The sequence below is a fragment of the Macadamia integrifolia genome, unplaced genomic scaffold (assembly GCF_013358625.1).
Source record: "Macadamia integrifolia cultivar HAES 741 unplaced genomic scaffold, SCU_Mint_v3 scaffold362, whole genome shotgun sequence".
Classification (NCBI taxonomy): domain Eukaryota; kingdom Viridiplantae; phylum Streptophyta; class Magnoliopsida; order Proteales; family Proteaceae; genus Macadamia; species Macadamia integrifolia.
The window spans coordinates 280,597-303,233 of NW_024869661.1; positions in this window are offsets into that span (position 1 = coordinate 280,597).

Below are 22,637 nucleotides of genomic sequence, written 5' to 3' on the forward strand. Positions count from 1 at the left end.
TCACTTGTATTTGGTCATATTTTACCGACCTATGGGGAGTAAACTCTCATTTTCCCTAGATTCCCCTATTTTGGGGTTTTCTTCTCCATTTCTCTTCCTTTATTATAAATTGATGGCTCAAATGATACTCTTCACTCTCAATGCACACACACATTAGTAGAAAAGTCATTTCCATTCATGTGTGCATAGGTCTCACCTCTTTGGATATGAGATTACTCTCTTTTGGGTTGAAATTCTTTGAAAATTGAGGGTTTTCCTCATTTCTTCTCTTGTCCTTATGAATGAAAGATCAACTATTCCCATCCCCTATTAATTAGTAGAAAAATAGCTTTAAGATAATTCCTTTTCCAGGCATGCATCGATTTTCCATTATGATTGAATCAATATCACCCATGTAAAATCCCCATTTCCCTCAAGTTACTGTTTTGGGGTTTCATCCCTTTTTCTCCAATTTATTAAAATTCTTTGTTATGATTTTGTTCATTGCTACCTATTACCTACATTTAGGTATTGTGAAGGTTCTCATGCTCATTTACTTCCATCTCCATCTATTTGATAGGCAACCTTGCCTCGTTTATCATTACCACATGTTCATTTATTTCCTCTAAAATTTACCACTACACACCAATGTATTTTGATAATGGCAGTTACACCTTGGGGTTTTTCATTCATTTTCACTTCTCTTAGTGCTCCATCCACCCCCCTCCCTTTTATACTACTCCTTATTATCTTCATTTCATACTTTTGTTTATTTACACTTTCCTATCTCGTTGAAATTTTCAAGACATCTTCACAAAGAGGCAAGGAGGCAGCTTCCTCATCTAAGAAAAGAAAACAACTACCTCCAGGGGGAAAAACTCAGCCCCCAGTGCTTCTTCTTCGTAAGCTAGACCTAGGAGGGATGCTCCTATTGATCCTGAAGGTTTTGACGAGAGGCTGTTCCACAGCCTAGAAGCAGCTATTGCTTGGCCAGTCTTTTCTAGAAAGTCAGTCATGATGAAGAAAATAGTGGTGGTGGGAGATTTTGATGATTTTTAGATGCTGGATAAATTTATAGCATTGGGTTGGTAGTCTATGCTTAACCCTGATTGACCCTGCTATAAGGAGGATCTAGTCATGTAGTTTAATTGCAACTTGGAGGTATCACTTGAGAATGGAGGGTACTCCCTTACTAGCATGGTAAAGGGTGTAAACATTACATTGATTATGGATTTGTTGGCGGGGATCCTAGGTATATCCGTGAAGGGTACCCACTTCTACAGTGCCCTGAGGATAAAGGTTGTGGGCCCAGATTTGAGTCCGGGGATGCAGGAGGATATTTATGAGGCCATTAGTGGCCACAAAGTGCATCCCTTGTCAGACACATCCTACACTCCAGGTGCCCGGGTATTTGCACGCTTAGCTCAGTTCAACTTGTTCCCCAAAGCGGGTCACAGAAACCAAGTTAACTTCATGGTGGCCTACCTTGCTTACTGTATCTTCATGGCCTTGGAGGAGGGTGCCTCGTGTCTATGCCTCCCATAGATCATGTTGAAGACTATAGAGTACCATATGGCACATCCCAATGACTCAGGATTCCTATATGGTAGGTCACTCACCAAAGTCTTTGAGTACTTCCAGGTGGACTTGAGCTGTGAGGAAGGAAAGTTTCCCATGAATAGGTTTACCAGGGAGAACTCACGAAGGATGGGCCTGCCAAGTCATATGGGTGAACCTCAAGGGGTAGAAGGCCAAGGAGCAGAGGGTATGGAAGGTGGGAGTGACAGTGAGGAGGATGAGGATTACATCCCTCATCATGATGAGGAGGACATGGATGATGAGGAGTATGTCCCTCAATTTGATGAGGAGATGCTCGACGAGGAGCCTCTTGAGACTAGGGCTGCAAACCCACACTTCAGAGCTCCACCATCTTCAGGTGGGGCATTTGATTTCCAAAACCTGATGGATATCATAAGAGCTCTAGAAGATGGTCAATATCAGATTTTGAGACATTTAGATGAGAGTACTACAAGGGAGAGGGCCCTGTAGGACAAGCAAGCAGAGATCCTAGAGAGGGTGAAGGAGAACACAACATGTGAGTTGGCGATGCAGCATAGGTTTGGGAAGCTGGAGGCTGAGTTCCAAAACCTAGCTGAGGACTTGGATAAGGTCTCCAATGGAATTGCAGGTGATTTTTTCTGGGTGAAAAAGGAGGTTACATTGACCAATGATAGGTTTGACTATTATGACCAACGTCTCCACATCAACTCAAGGCCTAAAGGTGGGGAGACGTTCACTGTTGACGATGATGATTGATGGAGTAGCAGTCTTGCATATTTTGGTTATGTGATGGCCCTGCTTGACTTGTCTTGAAACAATCTTCTCTTTTCTCTCTGTTCTTACCTTATCTTCTATTCCTTTATCTCTCTATTTGGTTGTTATGAAACTATGGTGGTTTGTATATTTTGACACATTTTCTATGCCTTGGACTTGGTGGTATGTCTATGTTGATGTATAGAAGCTTTTGGATAGTCTTTTTTTCTTTTTCTTTTTTTTTTTTTTTTTTGTGAACTTATTGTAATTTGGTGGTGACTATGTCGGTCACCACATTTTATTTATTATTCCTATGTTCATGGTCTATCAGGTGGTAAACCTTGTAATTTTTGGTATTCTAATTATAGTGCTATTATACTATTGAAATTTTGTTAGAATTTGTAACCCATGGTTTATGGAATTAGCCAATTGGCCCTTTGTTATTCTGATTAGGTACTACTATCATGCATGCAATGGAATGCAAGAATTTAAAAATTTTCATCTTATCACAGGTTTTAATTCTTTAAAGCTTTTATATTTACCCAACCCCGAATCCTATTATAAAATTCTATAGGGATCTATCTTACATGTTGTGAGTGGGTAGAGCATCACACTCTGATACCACCATTGTCACACCCATTCTCACAGAATCGGACCGGTGACCGAGTTAATTTCTATTAACCCAAAAACTGACAAGATCATTTGATGCAGTAATCACAACACTGCACACACACAACTAAATAATGTAAAATCTATATTTCAGCAGTAGTCTTGTATGAATATAATTATAAATACCCCAATACTCTTGATACCCAAATTGTATTACATATTATATTTGCATGTGGGCCCATAGGTGTGATATATACATAAGAAATACAATTTAAATATGCAAAGCACAAAAGGGTAACATAACAAAGAATAAAAAAAAAAATTTGGGTCGAGTATCACTGTTGCTATCCTACAAAACATCTCTCGTATGGGCACTCAGCACCGTGTCCAAGATCTTTAAGTACCCACCAGTCCTCAGCTAGAAATTCTACAATGGGACCTGAATCTAGCTCCTCGGTCGGAAAAACTGCAAGATCATCTAAAAATGGTGTGCACGTGGGATGAGCTCACTAGCCCAGTAAGTGAAAAGAAAGACCATGCAAGCATTCACAATACAAATGAACCTATATACATATAAAGTCCTTTTTTTATTATCATAAATCACTTAAGCAACATTTCTAAGTCATAGGTTATGTGCTACTCACAACCACAGTGTGCGTATGCCCCAGGTATAAGTCACGAACCCCATCCCGCGATACGCCCATAGGGTTGTCGGAGAAGGCCAGTTGTGGGTACCCAAAAAAGTAAATTGCTATTCCTCAGTGACATTAAAGTAAATTGGGCCTTGCCCTGAATTAAAGTAAATGAAATTAAAGTAAATGCATTACAATTGGCCCTCTATTTTTATCACCAAAGTTACCGACTGTCCTAGTGATAAACCGGGTGTATTTCTAACTACCACTATTGGTACACAACCTTGGGCTTCCCCCTAGTGATATACCTAACACCTAAATCCCTACTGGGAAGGATTGTAGCATAGGAAAATGTCATTCCTAACAATATGCTTCTATATGAGATAGTACGACTATATAGTACCCCCGCGTCCCATTACACGGGCCACCAATACATTCATTTTCAAGCCGACTATGGCATCTAATCTAGCAATGCATCATAATCAATAATTGCAATCATCTATCTCATAATCTATGATGAGCATTAAGCATTTCATAATTAAAGTTACGACATCACAAATCACAAACGAATTTCATAATACACAAGACAATACATGCAAATGGCATTCATAGATGACTAGTTTACTCACAGTAATAAAGTGATGACATGGCTCGTCTACAACAATAATGAAATGATGCAAAACACTCCAAAAATAAATTCAATGTCCTCTCCCCACTTTCTTGTTATGTACAATGGTTCACGCTCGTTACAAGCGAGATCCGATGTGCGGTGTCGCAAGTTTCTAGTAAAACCTATCATAAGAAGGTCGAGTTTAGTATGTCTCTACTTTAGGATCATAACCAATGAAGTACGATGATCTTAATGAGTTTAGAATCACTATAGAAGGTTGCCTGATAAATTTGGGCCCTATAAGAGCCTTATAGGCCACAATGGCAGGTCAACCGATGGGCCAGGTGCCCATCGATCACGCCTGCCGGTCTGGCTAGAGGCTCTATCCAAATCGATAGGCCCCTACTAGAGATCTGAGCACCCATCGGTGTAGCCCACCGGTTAGGCCATAGGCTCTATCCAACCCGGTGAGCCCCTACCGACGAGCTGAGCACCCATCGGTCTAGCCCACCGGTTGGGCCATGGGCTCTATCCAAACTAGTGGGCCCCTACCAATGAGCTAGGTGCCAGCAAGTCTAGCCATCCAATTGGACCAAAAGCCCATTCGTGATTGGGGGACCCCCGACTGGTGGGTCCAACACCAACCAGTGCAGCCCATCGGTGTGCAACGAGTTTATGCTGTTCATTTCCACTCTTCATCCCGCCTTGGGGAAACCACAAGGGATCGATTCGATCACATCTTCCACACATCTAAGGTCCCATATTGTGATTCTAACCTAGATCTAGGATCGATTCAAGGTTTTAAGCACTGATCATACCTCTTTGTTCAAGAACACCTTCAAAACCCTAAATCTCTTCTTTAACTCAAGAATTTATCAAATGCTCTTCAAATCTTACAATTTCTTCATTTAAAACCTTCAAAATCAACATGTAGGTCTTCCATTAAACCTTATATTCATCTTCTCAAGGGAGATTAACAAGATCTAAAGGATTTCTACCCGAATCAAAGGGTTTCACTTAGGGTTTCTTGAGGGTTTAAGAAATATAGCCTTCACTCACCTCAAATCATAGATCTCAAGATGAGGATCACTTTTTGACACCGAAATGAAAAGATCTAACCTCGACAATGCACTGGGAGCATTTCTTCTTCTTCTCTTTTTCTCCTTTCTTTTCTCTCTCTTCTTTACTCTTCTCACCCACCTTGTAAACCATTAAATGAGGGAAAAGAAGGGAAATAATTGCTATTTATACCTAGATCAAAATATCTAATGACCAAACTAGTACGTCACACTGGTGGGTCCAACCCTATGAGGGTAGCGGGCCTCGAATCTGGATCTCTCATCCCCAGTTCAGGGGAAGGTGTCTCCATTAGATTTGGGCCTTCTCTACTATCTCTTGATATCCTTTGGGGTGGATAAGGTGGAGATTGCTTTCGTGTGTGCTTCTGCGGGCCCTGCACCACTGTATTACTGCTAAAAAATATGTGGAGGTCTATTCCACAGGTGTACCAGGTTCGCCATAAAGATGGGGTTTGTTGATGGTCCAACATGGGGGATTGGGATCATACAGAAAGGGTGTGGAGTTGTCACCTAGGGTTATGGTTCTAGGACCCAGGGGGAGGTCCAATTTTTAAGAAAAGGGTCCATAAATTGGTCTGGTCCAGAGATTTAGGGTAAGAGTCAGGTCATAGAGTTGGGAAGGTGTTAGGCACCCACTCTACTCGATTCAACCAATCTGCCTACTAGATGCTTACAAACGAACATTTTCCATAATTTATTCTTATTCCGCATCCATGGCTATATTATCAAACAAATGTAAATTAAGTAAAAATAACTATTTATGTACGATAAAGCAAGGTTAATTATCTACATTAAGCTTAAATAAGGAGAGAGATTATACTTGAATTTGACCCCCTGTTTTGGGTCAGAGAGGGTGGGCCCCTAGTTGATGCTGACTTTTCTCGTAGATTCTCCCGGCTCAAGGGAAGATAGTCTTGAACTCTAATTTTTTATTTCAGGAGATGTTGACTGTGGTTATCTGCGGACAGAGCTCTGATTTAGGATTGGCTTATTTGTTGACTGTTGATTCCGATAAAGCTTCCGTTAGGGATGAGCTACTTTTGAAAAGATTTCAGGGGCACTCGGGCAGAGCTTCCGTTGGAGCTGGCTATTTTTGAAAAATATTTCAGAGGCACTAGGGCAGAGCTTCAACTAGGACCGGCTACTTTTGGAAAAGATTCCAAGGGCACTCGGGCAAAACTTCTGCTGGGAGCGGCTACTTTTGGAAAAGATTCCAGTGGCACTTGGGCAGAACTTCTGCTAGGAACGGCTACTTTTGGAAAAGATTCCAGAGACACTCGAGCAGAGCTTCTGCTGGGGATGGGTTATGGAAGGCTAGGCTAAGGTGGCACTCGAATAGGGCTTTGGCTTGAAACTTTCCTTTTATGGCAAAAAACCAAAAGCATTCAAAGGGGGAAGTTAAAAACTTTCCATTTTTAGAAATAAATGGATCGAACTAAAACTTGAATTAAAGTTCTTCAAAACCCCGAAAAACACTTCAAAGATCCAAACAGAACTTTAGATCTTTACGAAGATCACTTCGAAGGCCCGAAGAAGCTCAAAGGGGGAGGGAAAGAGGAGAGAGGGCAGAGCTCCTGTAAGAAATGGGCTGCTCTTAAGAGAGTCTTTTTTTCCCCCTTTACAAGTGAAAGGGTGGTATTTATAGTTTTTTGAAATCAATGAGGTGATGACACCTAATTTTTACCCAGTGGATGAAGGCCAATGACATGACATAAAGTGTCATAGATATTTTTGAAAATGGTGAAGATATTTTCTCGCTTGTGAAAGTGGACAAGATCTTTTTTGATAAATAGGATCTTTTCTCAAAAAGTAGGATTTTTAACAGAAAATCCGACTGTCAGGAGAATTTTAATCAATGAAGTGATGACACCTAATTTTTACCCAGGGGGTAAAGACCAATGAAATGATATAAAGTGTGATGTGACATGACAAAAAGTGGGATGTGATATTTTTGAAAATGGTAAAGATATTTTCTTGCTTTCGAAAGTGGACAGGATCTTTTCTGACAAATAGAATCTTTTCTCAAAAAGTGAGATTTTTAGCAGAAAATCTGACTGTCAGGAGAATTTTAATCAATGAGGTGATGAAACCTAATTTTTACCCAGTGGGTAAAGACCAATGACATGACATAAAGTGTGATGTGACATGACGTAAAGTGTGATGTGAAATTTTTGAAAATGGTGAAGATTTTTTCTTGCTTGTGAAAGTGGACAAGATATTTTCTAGCAAATAGAATCTTTTCTCAAAAAGTGGGATTTTTAACAGAAAACCCGACTATCGGGGGAATTTTTGGAAAAAATACGAAAATGTCAAAAAATCTTTGGAAGTGTCGGGAATGACTTTCGAGAATTATTACGGGAGATCCGTAAGTCTGATTTTGATGCACCATATATCGTTGGAATTATATTTTTGAGTACTATCCATTTGTACGGTCACTTTCGACTGAATTCCTTCGCATATGAAAAGTCAAAATTAGACCCTCTTTCCTCCCGTATCGGGTTTCTGGGTTTTTGGGTAAATTAGGGTTGGGTAGGTTTGGGGATGGTTAAGGGTAGATTACCATTGTCAAGCAATTCCGTTGATTGGAAGTGAGAGTTTGCATCCACTGCCCTTATATCCTTATTGTCGGGGGAGGTTGAAAAAATTGGGTGTCTACAGAATGCCCCTCTTTGGCCAAGGCTTGTGCCAATAGCCGAAGGGCAAAGAAAAGAACGACCACATTTTGTCACCCAGAGCATGTATTACCGTCATCTTGCTCAACAATGATAGTGTTGAAAATGCTCCAGGTAATATTTTCTAACTAGTCAAAGTTTAGAGTCTTACCTGGTTTGCTGATCTTGCATGCAGGGATTTTACGCCATTCCTACAGAAGATGTTAGTACTTGAGATTGATCTGGTTTGGTGAATGCCATTCTAGAAATGTTGTTTGCAGAGGTTTGAACCCTCTCTGTAGAAGGGATTTAGCAAATTCACCTTAGTTTCCTTTGACCAGGCTTCTTTGTGTCATTCTCGGGTGGGGTTTCCAGGTTGGGCCTTTCGATCCAATCTAGGCTTTAACAAATTCACCTTAATTTCCTTCGATTAGGCTTCCATATACCAATCTCAGGAGGAGTTTCCAGGTTGGGCCATTCGATCCAATCTGGGCTTTAGTCTTGGTTTGGATGTACAATGAAATTGGACTCCTTTGGATCGATGCAAATGATTGCTGGTCCCTAGGGTCGGTCAAATGAGGTTGGCCTGCTAGGGGTCGGTGCAATGAGATTTGGCCACTTGAGGCTGATGTAATGACAACTTGGCCTCTTGGGGCCGATGTAATGAGATTTGGCTAATTGAGGTCGATGTAATGATGATTTGGCCACTCGGGGCCGATGTAATGATGATTTGGCAACTCGGGGCCGATGTAATGATGATTTGGCCACTTGAGGCCGATGTAATGAGATTTTGCCACCTAAGGCCGATGTAATGATGCTTACCATGGATTGCTCCAAATACGATACCAAAGAGGATGTTGATCCTTAACGATCCTTTCCTGGCAAGACACAGATACAGTGTTTCTTTTTGGATTTTTCTTTTCCCTCCCCATATTTGTTCCTCTTTTATTTTCTTTATGTACTTTGTACTTTTGAAATGAAGAATTTCTTAATTTTAAGAAAATTTTTTGCATTTTGATTATTTAGGCATGATGAATTCCACAACTCAAGCATTCATCAAGGCAATTGGAATAATGTGAAAATTCATGCATCACTATACTTTACTACCAAGTGAAAATAAATGGATTACATGAATCTACCAAAGGGAGGAAAGATGAGCTAAAATGTGAGGAGACAATTCTTGCAGTGGATAAAAATCCACCAATTCCTTCGAAGTTGGACATATCTCAATGGTCCTGAACCGAAATACATGGAGATTCGCGTCCCAATGTTGAAGTGCTTTTTTGAGTAAGCTATGGTGTAATTCCATACATTTGATCTAGTCAAGCATAGACAAATTCACTGATTTTAGCAGGTCTAGCGCAGAGATACCAATGTTTAACGTTCACTTCTTCAATGTCTCATCCAAAGAGTCCATGATTTTTCCTAAAACCAAATTAAGCAAAGAAGAGGTATAATGACATTAGCCATTGTCACAGCCAAACCTTTACCACTATGCGTTAAAGTCTTGACTAATCAAGGGTGGGGAATGAACTGGCTTTGATTAATAGTGCCGAGTGGCAATCTTTGGGGGAGAGATGAAACCCTGGATAGGTATTAGGAGGACCATAGGGGAATGGCAGATTCCTAATGGTCATGCATGCCAAATGGCGATTTTTGGGGAAAGTGAAGTTCTAGATGAGATGTGATGGACCATAGGGGAATGACAGATTCCTGATGGTCATATATGCCAAATAGAGATTCTTGTGGGACACAAGCTATGATGATCTTTTAGGGTACCTTGAGTATTAATCTGGGAACCAATTTATTGCCTTGAGATGGTTAAGACAGCACTTGGGCATGTCAAGTTGCCTACGTATCCCTTGGGAGGAATCAGATCTAGCGTAGTTCGGGTTATTCACCTGATTAAACATAATATCTCTTAAGTTGATCCATGTTGACCAGTCCTGATACTTCTTCCCCATTGAGGTCAATAAGCTTCACTGCTTTTCCTAGTAGAATTTTTTTTTATAGTAAACGGGCCACTCCAATAAGGCCGGAACTTTCTTCTTGGATCATAAATTGGAGCTCTTTGTTCATGAATAACAAGCTCGCCCTCTTCTATGTGTTGGGGCTTCACATTTTTGTTGAAAGCCTTTGCTATTCTCAACTGATACTTCCTTAGATGATCCATGGCCTTCATATGCCTTTCATCAATAAAACTGAGCTCATCGTGCCTAGCTTTCACCCATTCTCCTTCTGGTAATTGACTATCCAATAGTACCCTTAGGGATGGTACTAGGATTTCTACTGACAAAACTACTTCAACTCCGTATACCAAGGAGAATGGAGTTGCCCCAATTGAGGACCGCACAGAAGTCTGATATGCCCATAATGCAAGTGGTAACTTGTCTGCCCAATCTTTGTGTGTTTTCACCATCTTCTGGATGATAACCTTGATGTTCTTATTAGATATTTCCACTGCCCTATTGGTCTGCGGCCTGTAAGTGGTAGAGCGATGCCTCTTGATGCTGAACTTTGTGCAAATCTTATTAGTCTTGCCCCAGAAATAAGATCCTTGATCTAATATCAACTCTTGCAGTACTCCATACCGGCTAATGATGCTTTCTTGAATGAACTTTGCTACCTTGGCTGATGTGAGAACTGTATATGATTGGGCTTCAACCCACTTGGTGAAGTAATCAATGGCCACCAAGATGAACTCATATCCATTGAATGCTTTGGGGTTGACCTTCCTTATGATGTTAATGCCCCAAGTGGAGAATGGCCAGGGGAACTGAGTGAGTGCAATTCCATTGGTGGGATATATATGATGTTGGCAAATATCTGGCACTTATGGCATTTCTTGACATAGCTGACACAATCTGCTTCTATTATATTCCTATAATATCCCAATCTGAGGATCTTCTTGGCTAACATTTTAACATTCATATGGGGTCCTCAAACGCGTTGATAAATTTCTTCCATGATTGTCTGAGCTTACTCTTCATCCACACACAATAGCTATATCCCATCATAGGATCTTTTGTACAACAAATCTCTTTGGAGGATGAACTAGGTAGCATATCTCCTCAGGAACTTCTTTTCCCTGTCGGTAACTTCAACTAGATACCTCCTTTCCCTGATGAAGTCCATAATGTGAGAAAACCAAGATAGACCATCTATGGTGAGAGAATTTACCGTATTCTAGTAGATGGGCTTGCTTCTTTGCTCCACTAAGAATGGTCAAATCATGGCCATCGGATTGCATTCTACCATCGATGCCAAGGTTGCCAGGGCTTCAGCAAACCGGTTGTTATCTCTTTGGAATTATTCAAATGAGATCTTCTCAAAATGTCCGATCACCTCTTCCAAATGTTCTTGGTACGGCTTCAGCTTTTTATCTCTGGTCTTCCACTTTCCTTGTGTCTGACATATGACAATGGCCGAATCCCCATATACCTTGATTCTTTTTACTCCAATGTTTAGGTCTATCTCAAGTCCCAAGACACATGCTTCATACCCAGTAATGTTATTGGTACATAAAAATCAAGGCGGAATGACGAGGGCAGATAAAAGCCTTCCAGAGTGACAAGCAAAATCCCTACACCACACCCCTTTTGGTTGGCTGCCCCATCAAAGAATAACTGCCATTCATTGGATGCGTCTTCTTCTTTAATTGTTGAAATATCTTCATCTTGAAAAGCATCATCTAGGGCTCTTCCATCTTCTGTTGGGTAGGTAGCCAAATGATCGGCTATAGCATGCCCCTTGATAGCTTTCTGAGCAATATAAGTGAAGTCAAATTCTTATAACAATAGCATCCAATGAGCCATTCTTCCTGTGAGAGCTGGTTTCTCGAAGAGATACTTGATGGGATCCATCCTTGAGATCAATCGTACTGGATATGCTATCATGTAATGTCGTAGCCTTTTGGTGGCCCAAATCAATGTAGCACAGGTTCTCTCCAAATATATATACTGTGTTTCATACCCCAGAAACTTCTTGCTGACATAATATATGGCATGCTCTACCCCCTTATCTGTTTCTTTCTAAGCTAGCAACGAGCCCATAGAATTTTCTTCAACTAACAAATACAGCAAGAGTGGTTCTCCTTCCACCGGTGGTGTCAATACTGGCGGGTTCATAAGATATTGTTTTATCTTGTCAAAAGCCTATTAACATTGTTCGTTCCATTTTATGGGCTGATCCTTCTTTAATAACTTGAAAATTGGTTCACATGTCTTGGTCAGCTGGGCTATGAACCTGCTAATGTACTGGATGTGACCCAAGAAGCATCGGGTTTGCTTCTCTGTGTGAGGTGCAAGCATTTCTTCAATTGCCTTGATCTTGATGGGGTCAACTTTGATGCCTCTTTTGCTCACCAAGAAACCTAACAACTTCCCTGTCGTTGCCTCAAACACACACTTCTGGGGGTTCAACCTTAGCTGGTACTTCTTGATCCTTTCGAAGAATGTCTCAATGTGGGAATGTGCCCCGGTCAATCTCTTGACTTCACAATCATATCCTCCACATAGACCTCGACATCCTTGTGTATCATGTCATATATAATGGTTGTAGCTACTCTCTGATAAGTTACCTCGACATTCTTCAATCCGAAAAGCATGACCTTGTAGCAATAAGTACCCCAAGGAGTGGTGAAGGATGTCTTCTCACGATCCTTTGGGTGCATACTCACTTGATTTTATCCTGAGAATCCATCCATTAATGATAGTAAGGTATGCCCTACGGTGCTATTGACCAATACATCAATATGAGGTAATGAGAAATCATCTTTTGGGCTCACTTTGTTGAGATCTCGAAAATCCACACACATACGTACTCTTCCATCTTTCTTTGGAACTGGTACAATGTTGGCCAACCATCGGGGGTACTCAAATACTTGTAAGAAATCCACATTCCATTACTTCATAAATTCTTCTCTAATCTTCTCACTCCATTTAGGACACATCCTTCTAAGCTTCTGCTTGATGGGCTTTGACCCTGGCTAAGTCGGCAAACGATGTTGTACAATGTTGGGGTCAATTCCAAGCATATCTTCATACAACCAGGCAAAGACTTCTGTAAATTCCTTTAGTAAGTTGAACATCTATTCTGCTTCTTTAGGGTGATACTAATTTTTACCTCTCAAAGGCATTGGTCGGTTCCCAAATTAATAACCCAGGTATCCTCACAGATGGGTTGGGCTTTCTTTGGTTGGCATTGTTTTATTAAATTTTGATATTCATTTAGATCATCATCGAAAAAAGAAGGCAAGTCATACTCGGAATAGGAAATTTCATTCATGAATGAATGAGTAATAGACCCAACATACATAAACTCTTAACTTTCCTCTATGGGAACAATAGACTCATAAACAAAAGACTTGATGACAGAATTGTAAACATAAGGTTCATCGACAGACTCGACGACCGACTTGATGCTAGTGGTAATTTGTTTGGTTGACTCAATGGCATGAGTGAACTTGAAGTCCTCCCCAATGCTCGTCCTGCTTCAGGAGTGGTTTAGTAGACTGGTGGATTAGTAAGTAAGGCAAAGGACCGTCTTCTTCTCCTTCCAGGCTGATTACTGCTACCTCTTTGACGGCAATGGTGTACTTGTTCAGCTTCTCCCTTAGTCCATACTTCATCTTCCTAATTTTGTGGTCTCTGAAACCAAACTTGTTGAGGGAAGAGTGACAGTCGAGGCTGCTCAAGCCCTCTTCTATGTAGTCCAGCTTCATCATCCTATTGAGTGAAGCCATCCCCACTCCCTGATCATATCTTTGACCGCCTTCATGGGATCGCCCATTACAATTGGTTCTAGCACAGTACATGCAAACCATCTTCCTCTGAGCTCTTCTCTACTTAGCAAAAACACTTCTTCCCCTGAACGGTCTTGGTTTGAGGTCATAAAGCTCTTATGCTCGAGGGTCTTGTAGAAGAGAGCAGATGTGGATCTTCAAATCATTGGGAAAAGATAGACTCCATATGAGCTTTATCTTCTCTTCCCATTCCCATTTCAAAAGAATCATAGGGCTTGGTGGCTCTTTTGATTGGATCAAAGTTGCGGGATTGCTACTAGAAGGCCCACTCCCAATGTAGGCAACTTTAATTATTCCAGTAATACAACTCTCCTGATCACTCTTCTGAACTTGCAACTGTTCTACTTCATATGTCACCCAGTCAAACTCGTTCTGGAAGAACACTTCAAATCCTGGTTGCATTTTGGCGGCTGTCTCATCAAACCATGGCTCGACATTTTCATAAAATGGGAAATCTTCTCCTTCTCTTACAAAGTACCCGTTGAGAGTGGGGTAGTAAGTGGCGGATATTTTTCTAGTCATCTTCAATTTCTTGGCCTTGCCCTTACTTGGAGGAACATACCCCAATCTATTCTTGCCCTTGTTGACAACTAGGGTTAGTAACTTGGATACACCTTGTGCATACTTTGCCAATCCCATACCAAGGAAGTACTTCCTGTTCTTCATCATTTGGCCCATAGGAGGGCTCAATGTTGCCTCATAGTCAATCAGGGTGTTTTCTTCGACCGCCCCTTTTGCAATCATGGCACAAATGTCTTCTATCTCAAATCCGTCAAGGCGGACCTCTTCTTTCTTCTCTTCCCCTTTCTCTATACTGACCACAGTATTAACTACTTCTAGGTCCCTTGAGATGACAATCACTTTTCCTTTATGTATGAACTTGACTTTCTGGTGGAGGCTAGATGACACAGCCTTAGCATAATGTAACCATGGCCTCCCCAATAGAATATTGAAGGAAGCTGGTATATCAATGACTTGGAAGTTAACGTTAAATTTCACCGAGCCGATCATAGCCAAGGTGAGTATTCCAAGAATTTCCCTCTTGGTGTTATCATAGGCCCTTATGGTTTGGCCTATTTCTTTTATTTCACTCATGTTGATGCCAATGCTATTAGCTGATCTTAATGGCAAGATGTTCAAGGCCGACCCGTTGTCGATGAGGACCTGAGGAAAATTTTTGTTTAGGCAATCTACCGTGATATATGTTGTACGGCCCCCCTTAGGGAATTTCAGCGTCTAAGAATACTAGAGATTGTACTACATATGTTGCCCCTACTATGTGGGAAAGCTGCACCAAGTCAATCTCGATCGGTTCTTGTACACGAGTGAGGGATTTTAATACTGCCTCACGATGAGAGGGAGAAGCCATCAACAATCCCCAGATAAGAATGTTGGCTTGAGCCTTCTCCAGTTGAGCTAACATTGGATTTTCTGGTTCCTTTTTCAAGCTGCTAGAACCTGCCTCATAATTCTTGGGCTGCTCTACTACTAGAGTCTTGCCTTTATAGTCTTTACCACTCCCAGTTTCCATTACTGTGACGGGCTTCTTTATAATGATCTTGGTGGGATACTAATCTTCATCATCACTATCCATAATGGTAATTATCCCTACCATCGAATCATCTTCATCGAACTCCCCCTCTCAGCTTGGGGTAGGGAGTTAGGATCCTTCATAGATATCAAGAGCCCTAGCTCTCATCTTCTTAACCGCATTAGATAGTATTTGGAATGCAGTGTCCACCGCCTCTACAGATGTATCTTGTGGCCCAATTTCTTCCAGGTCATTTAGCTACTCCTAGTAGTACTGTTCACTAACAGTCGCCTAGCATCTGGCTGATTTCATCCACCCTTCTTTGCATTTCTAGTTTGATTGAATAAATCTCACACATATTTTCTTCCATCTCAAATAGAGGGGTCTACTCTTCCATATAAACCTCTGTTGCCCTTCCTTCATCTTCAGGCCCATCATCATCTGAATCTGATGTGGAATCACCTTCTTCTATGTAGAGAGAAGGCTAAATACCACCTGTTTGACCTGGTACCAGGTCATTGCTATCGATGGTAAAAACTGAGTAACTTCTTGGATCCCTAGGGGAATAGTACACAGATTCATAATCTACATCCTGCTCCCATGGCCTAAGGTAGTCATCCCAGTCTGGATGAGCACTATCACTATCATCATCATTGTTATCATTGTCAGTATCTTCTTCCTTAGTGACTTCCTCCTCACTGGGTTCTTCATCTGATTCATCTTCTTCTATGTCACTCCCTATGCGGATTAAGGAGGCATCTTTTTTAATCTGCTCCCCTACTGATAGTGTTATCACTATCCTCAGGAGATCATCTAAATTTTCCTCAATTGTTTCTGACTTATGCTCTGGTGAGGCCATTGGCTGAATTAGAGGTGTGGGATCTACTTCTTGGTCTTCCTCAAGACTATTCACCGATCCTCATGATGAAGTCATTTTTAGAGAATTGGGCAATTCTTGCATGTTCCTCCAGTCATACCCACCAAACCATCCTTCCTTTGGGTTATGAACTGAAACTTGGGAATGGGATTTATAGGAAGTTGATGAGGCATATGAAGCAGGGTGGTATGATGGGGATGTAACATTACAGGTAGGGTATCCTGATGGAGATGGTGAATGGTAAGATCGAGTGTGTGTATGATGAGAGGGAGATGGGGTTTCCTCTCTTTGAGAATAAGGTAAAGGTTGTTAGTGATGTAGATGGTGATAATATTATAGAGGTAGAGGATTGTATAGTGGATATTGGAAGTAGTTAGATAGGGGTAAAGGTTGATTGGATGATGATGGAAGGTTTGATCTCAAACAATAGGGAGGAAATGGTTGGCTAGATGAAGGAGGGAAAGTGGACATCTACCCTTCTACTTCTTCTGATGACTCTGAAGAACTACACAGGAAAGTTTCATGGCCTTTGTTCTGTATGTCAAGATCTTCAGATAGTCACAACCGGTCAGACGACCCTTCTGCTTCTTAGGCTAAATGAACTGAGTGGGGTCACTTTCTTCTGACTCATCATCATCCAGATTACCAACTGTACCATGATCTGGAAGTGGGTTGGTAGTAACATTAGGAGATTGCTTGACTTTGACTTCAATTGTCCCGTTATCCATTAGATCTTAAACTATATGCTGCAATCCTAGACATTTTTCAGTGGAGTGCCCCTTCTGGGTATGATAAGCACAATACTCATGGTCCCGATACCAATTTGAGAGAGGATTGGACATCACTCTTGGAGCCACTGTTCCCAATATCCCTTGCTTCTTTAGTTTCTCATATGCTACTGTGATTGGCATCCCCAAGTCTGAAAACTGCCTTCTTTGACGAGGGGGCCTCTAAGCCGAAGCATGCACTTGCATCACAAAGGGTTATGATGGAGATATGGCCACCACTGACTATTGGTTTGAACTGACAACACTGGTTTCACGACCCTTTCCCTATCCAACCTTGGAGCTCTTCATGGCATCTTGAGACGTCCCTAGGTATTGTGCTTCCCTTAGAATCCAATTCTCAATGTGTGTCCCCATAGCTATCAACGCTTCAAATGTTTGCAAGTGTTGGTAGTAGAGGACATCATAATAGGGCTTAGACATACTCTTGATCAGCATTTCTACTTATTCTATTTCAGAAGGCCGCTCTGCCATCTTGGAGGCCTTGTCCCTGAACCTCTTCAAGAAGGCGGTGAACCCTTCCCTAAGTTGTTGCCTCAAGGTTTCTAACTCTCAACACTTCACATCTACCTCAGTGTTATATGAATACCGTTTGGAGAATGCTTTTACCAACATTGCCCAATTTTGTGTCTGCATTGGCTCCAACTGTGTGAGCCATATCAAAGTTGTTCCTGACAATGTCAACATAAATGCTTGACCCATCTAATTTTCTATTAGTTGCCATGAATTGGCAGTGCTGAGGAAGACTTTCAAGTGTGCTTTAGGATCCCCTGATCCATCAAACCTGTTAGTTTACCACTTAAACTTTTCAGGGATTCTTGCTTCAGAGAAGAAACTCATTTCATCAGAGTTTTCCATCTGACTTTCTTGACTCTTTCCAACTTAGATTAGATCCTCCAGCTTTTCCAACTGCTCTCGGATCTTTCTTTCTCTTTCCGTCTCAGGAGGTTCCATTCTGACCTGTGCTACAAATTCTTCTTCTTCGTCCTCGATCACTACCCTCAGAGAGGGGGACTCGAAAGTAGACTCCTTTCTGGCCATTCTGACGGGTGGGGGAAGCTCCCCGATGCCCGTAGGTCTATTTGCTCTTGCTCTCTTGGAGTTGGAGTGGGATCGATCTTGGGAGGGTTCCGAAGTAGGTGGAATACTTGTGCAAACCCATTCTTGACCTCTATCATTTCTTCTTATAATGCCTCAACGGGACATAACCATGCCTGAATTGGAGTTTAATTGTCAACGGGATCCATATCTTTCAAAATGCACTCACTTGGTAGTAGACAATCTCCGAGAGATAATGTAGGTGACACTGGACTTAAACGAGTCAACCGACTGCTTTGACATGTCCAAATGGACTGTGGCAAATGCTTGAGATGTGGAATTATGCCTGAACCAAAAGGTGGTTTATTTTAGGGTTCCCATCCCATGTTCAATTATTTATTTATTTTGATCAATCAATACTTCAACTAAAGTCAGTTCACCGTATGATAGAAAGTGGATATTGGAATGAACCCCTAGTCCACTTGATCTCATTGGTGAGAAACTCATACAAATGCTATGTCGAGAATATTCCTATAAGACATTTCATGTAATAAAGTCATGCTTTCCTTACTCTTTTCCCACTAGGTGTCCTTCCTCCTGATTTTCTCAGGACTTCTCGAAACTTTATGTGACTTTGACGGGATTGCCCTTGAGTCATGTATTTGGACATTTTTCTTGAGGAGGGACACCTTTAATCCAAAACCTACTTAGGAAAGCAATTCTTTATAATGGAGATATAATGTCAAAAAATTCCTTTTCAAGACCGCAAACATGTTCTACAGTTAGCTTGTGGTGCTCGTAGCTTCTCCATCTATTTTCTACATGATGCTAAGTATGCAGTGGATGCAATAGGACCGAAAAGGCTACCTTAACATGATTGATATACACTAGGTACTGATCCTTTAAAGCACCTCAAGGGTACTTGGCCAAGGGTGTAGCTACCTACCCCATTCTATGTGACTTCACACGAGGGGATGGTAAGGACCACTATGGGGTTGGTGGAACCATAAGTGAACGTGTGTGAGGTGTAGTGTAGGGTAACCATCATTTAATCTCAGAATGTCATAAAGTGCATGGACCTCCTCGAGGGTGCTGGGACAATTACGAACATCCTCACCGTTTGATGACGCATTCGATCTCAGAATGTCATAAAGTGTGCAAACCTCCCTGAAGGTGTTGGCACAATAATAATATCCTCGCCATTTGACAATACATTCCACTCTTGTACAGGAAGCGGCTATCATTTTCTCTCAGAGTACTCTCCATATAATACACTGACCTCCCCAAGGTTGTGGGAATGATAGAGAGTCCCTCGCCAAATGATTTCACTTCGAGCACGATGCACAATGTAGTTAGTGAATATAATTTACAAATATGGGGTTAGCCAAACATATTTTCAAACAGATGTGGTGGAAATGTTCTTGCATTTAAAGGTAGCATTTAGTATTGGAAGCTTGACAAGTCCCTAGTGGAGTCACCACTGTGAGGGTAGCGGGCCTCGGATCCGAATCTTTTATCCCCAGTTCAGGGGAAGGTGCCTCCATCGGATTCGGGCCTTCTCTCCTCTCTCTAGATATCCTTTGGGGTGGATAAGGTGGAGAGTGCTTTTGTGTGTGGTTATGCTAGCTCCGGACCATCGTATCACTGCTCAAAAATACGTAGAGGCCTATTTCACAGGTGCACCAGGTTCGTCATAAAGGCAAAGTTTGATGATGGTCCAATACGAGGGATTAGGATCATACAGAAAGGGTGTGGAGTTGCCACCTAGGGTTATGGGACTAGCACCTAGGGGGTGGGCCCGATTCCTGAGAAAAGGGGCTAAAAATTGGTTTGGTTCAGAGATTTAGGGTAAGAATCAGGTTATAGAGTTGTGAAGGTGTTAGGCACCCACTCTACCCGGTTCAACCAGTCTTCCTACTAAATGCTTAAGAACAAACATTTTCCATAATTTATTCTTATTCCGCATGCATGTCTATATTATCAAACATATGTAAATTAAATAAAAACAATTATTTATGTGCACTAAAGCAAGGTTAATTAGATATCTGCATTATGCTTAAATGATGAGAGAGATTATACCTGAATTTGACCCCTGTTTTCGGTCAAAGAGGGGTGGACTCCTGGTTGATGCTGACTTTTCTCGTAGATTCTCCCAGCTCGGGGGAATATGGTCTTAAACTCCAACTTCCAATTTTAGGAGATGTTGACCGTGGTTATCTGCGGATAGGGGTCTGACTTAGGATTGGCTTATTTGTTGACTGTTGATTCCGATAGAGCTTCTGCCAGGGATGAGCTACTTTTGGAAAGATTCTAGGGGCACCTGAGCAGAGCTTCCGCTAGGGCTAGCTATTTTGAAAAAGATTCCAGAGGCACTCGGGCAGAGCATCCGCTGGGACTGACTACTTTTGGAAAAGATTCCAAGGACACTCGGGCAGAGCTTCTGCTGGGAACGGCTACTTTTGGAAATGATTCCAGGGGCACTTAGGCAGAGCTTCTACTGGGGAGGAGTTATGGAAGGCTAGGCTGAGGTGGCACTCGAACCAGACTTCATCTTGAAACTTTCCTTTTTTGGCAAAAAACCAAAAGATCAAAGGGGGAAGCTAAAAAATTTTCATTTTTGGTAAAAAATGGATCGAACTAAAACTTGGATTGAAGTTCTTTAAAACCCAGAAGAACACTTCGAAGATCAGAGCAAAACCTCAGATCTTTACAAAGATCGCTTCGAAGGCCCGAAGAAGCTCAAGGGGGAGGGAAGGAGGAGAGAGGGCAAAGCTCCTGCAAGAAAGGGGTTGCTCTTAAGAAAGTCTTTTTTTCTCCCATTTACAAGTGAAAGGGGGGGAATTTATAGTTTTTTGAAATCAATGAGGTGATGACACCTAATTTTTACCCAGTGGGTAAAGACCAGTGACATGACATAAAGTGTGATGTGATATTTTTAAAAATGGTGAAGATATTTTCTTGCTTGTGAAAGTGGACAAGATCTTTTCTAATAAATAGAATATTTTCTTAAAAAGTGGGATTTTTAGCAAAAAACCCGACTGTCGAGAGAATTTTAAGTAGAAAACCCAACCGTCGGGAGAATTTTAATCAATGGGTGATGACACCTAATTTTTACCCAGTGGGTAAAGATCAATGACATGACATAAAGTGCAATGTGACATGACATAAAATGTGATGTGATATTTTTAAAAATGGTGAAGATATTTTCTTGCTTGAGAAAGTGCACAAGATCTTTTCTGACAAATAGAATTTTTTCTCAAAAAGTAAGATTTTTAGCAGAAAACCCAGCTCTTGGGGGAATTTTTAGCAGAAAACCTGACTTTCGAGAGAATTTTAATCAATAAGGTGATGACACATAATTTATACCCAGTGGGTAAAGGACATGACATGAAGTGTGATGTGACATGACATAAAGTGTGATGTGACATGACATAAAATGTGATGTGATATTTTTGAAAATGGTAAAAATTTTCTCTTCCTTATGAAAGGGGAGAAGATATTTTTTGGCAAATGAAATCTTTTCTCAAAAATTGATATTTTTAACAGAAAACCCGACTATCGGGGGAATTTCTGGAAAAAAGAAGAAAATGTCTAAAAATCTTTGGAAGTGCCGGGAATGACTTTCAGGAATGATTACAGGAGATCTGTAAGTCTGATTTTGACGCACCATATATCGTTGAAATCATATTTCCAAGTACTATCCATTCATATAGTCACTTTTGATCGGATTCCTTTGCATATGAAAAGTTAAATATGGACCCTCTTTCCTCCAGCATCGGGTTTTAGGGTTTTCAGGTAAATTAGGGTTTGGGTAGGTTTGGGGATGGTTAAGGGTAGATTACCACTGTCAAGCATCTCCGTTGATTGAAAGTGATAGTTCACATCCACTATCCTTGCATCGTCATTGTCGAGGGAGGGTGACAAAATTGGGTGTCTAAAGACCCACCTATAACCACCCACTAGTCTGCCAAAACTTAGCCAAATAATTGGGACTTCGATAGGACTTAGCTCCCTACACATATTTCACTCTCGATATATGATTCAAAATACGTACTCGTCATAAAATACGGCTACGTACCTTTTTGTCCGTACATGGCCTTGTGATACGTGCAAGTGCACGGCTCGCAGACTTCAATAGGCACTTGTTCAGACTTATCTGGCCATCCCAAGTTTAGAGTCACCCTTGCTATCATGTTCCATAGGGTACCTATCTCAACTTGTTCGGGTTCAGATTTTGCACGACCAAACCAAACCAACTGGGTAATTAAATCGGGTTTAAAAAATAGGGTATCACAAGTACCCCTCTTATTAGCCAGATTCTAACACCGAAATTCAGTTGCCTCAAAATTCAGGGTGTTACACAAGTTGCCTACAGATGTGGATATCATGAAACAAGGTGTTCCCCTTACATCTAGCTATCATCTTTGTTTGCATCAAGTTGAGACAATGGAGCACATTTTTTATTGGAACGTTCTTTCACTACAAAGGTTATATATCTATATATATATAGTGTCTTGGCCAAATATTCCAACTGTATAAGATTTTTGTATTTGGTGGCAGAGGAAGTTTGAATTGGTCGCCCTTAAGCAAGTTTGGAAAGTTGTATTTGTCTCATTCCATTTCATACATGGTTGGAGAGAAATTTATGGCGATTTGAAGGAAAGATGAGGCTTGCCAAGATGGTATTGTGTTCTCTCTTTAAGGACCTACAAGATGCGAGAGGAACAATG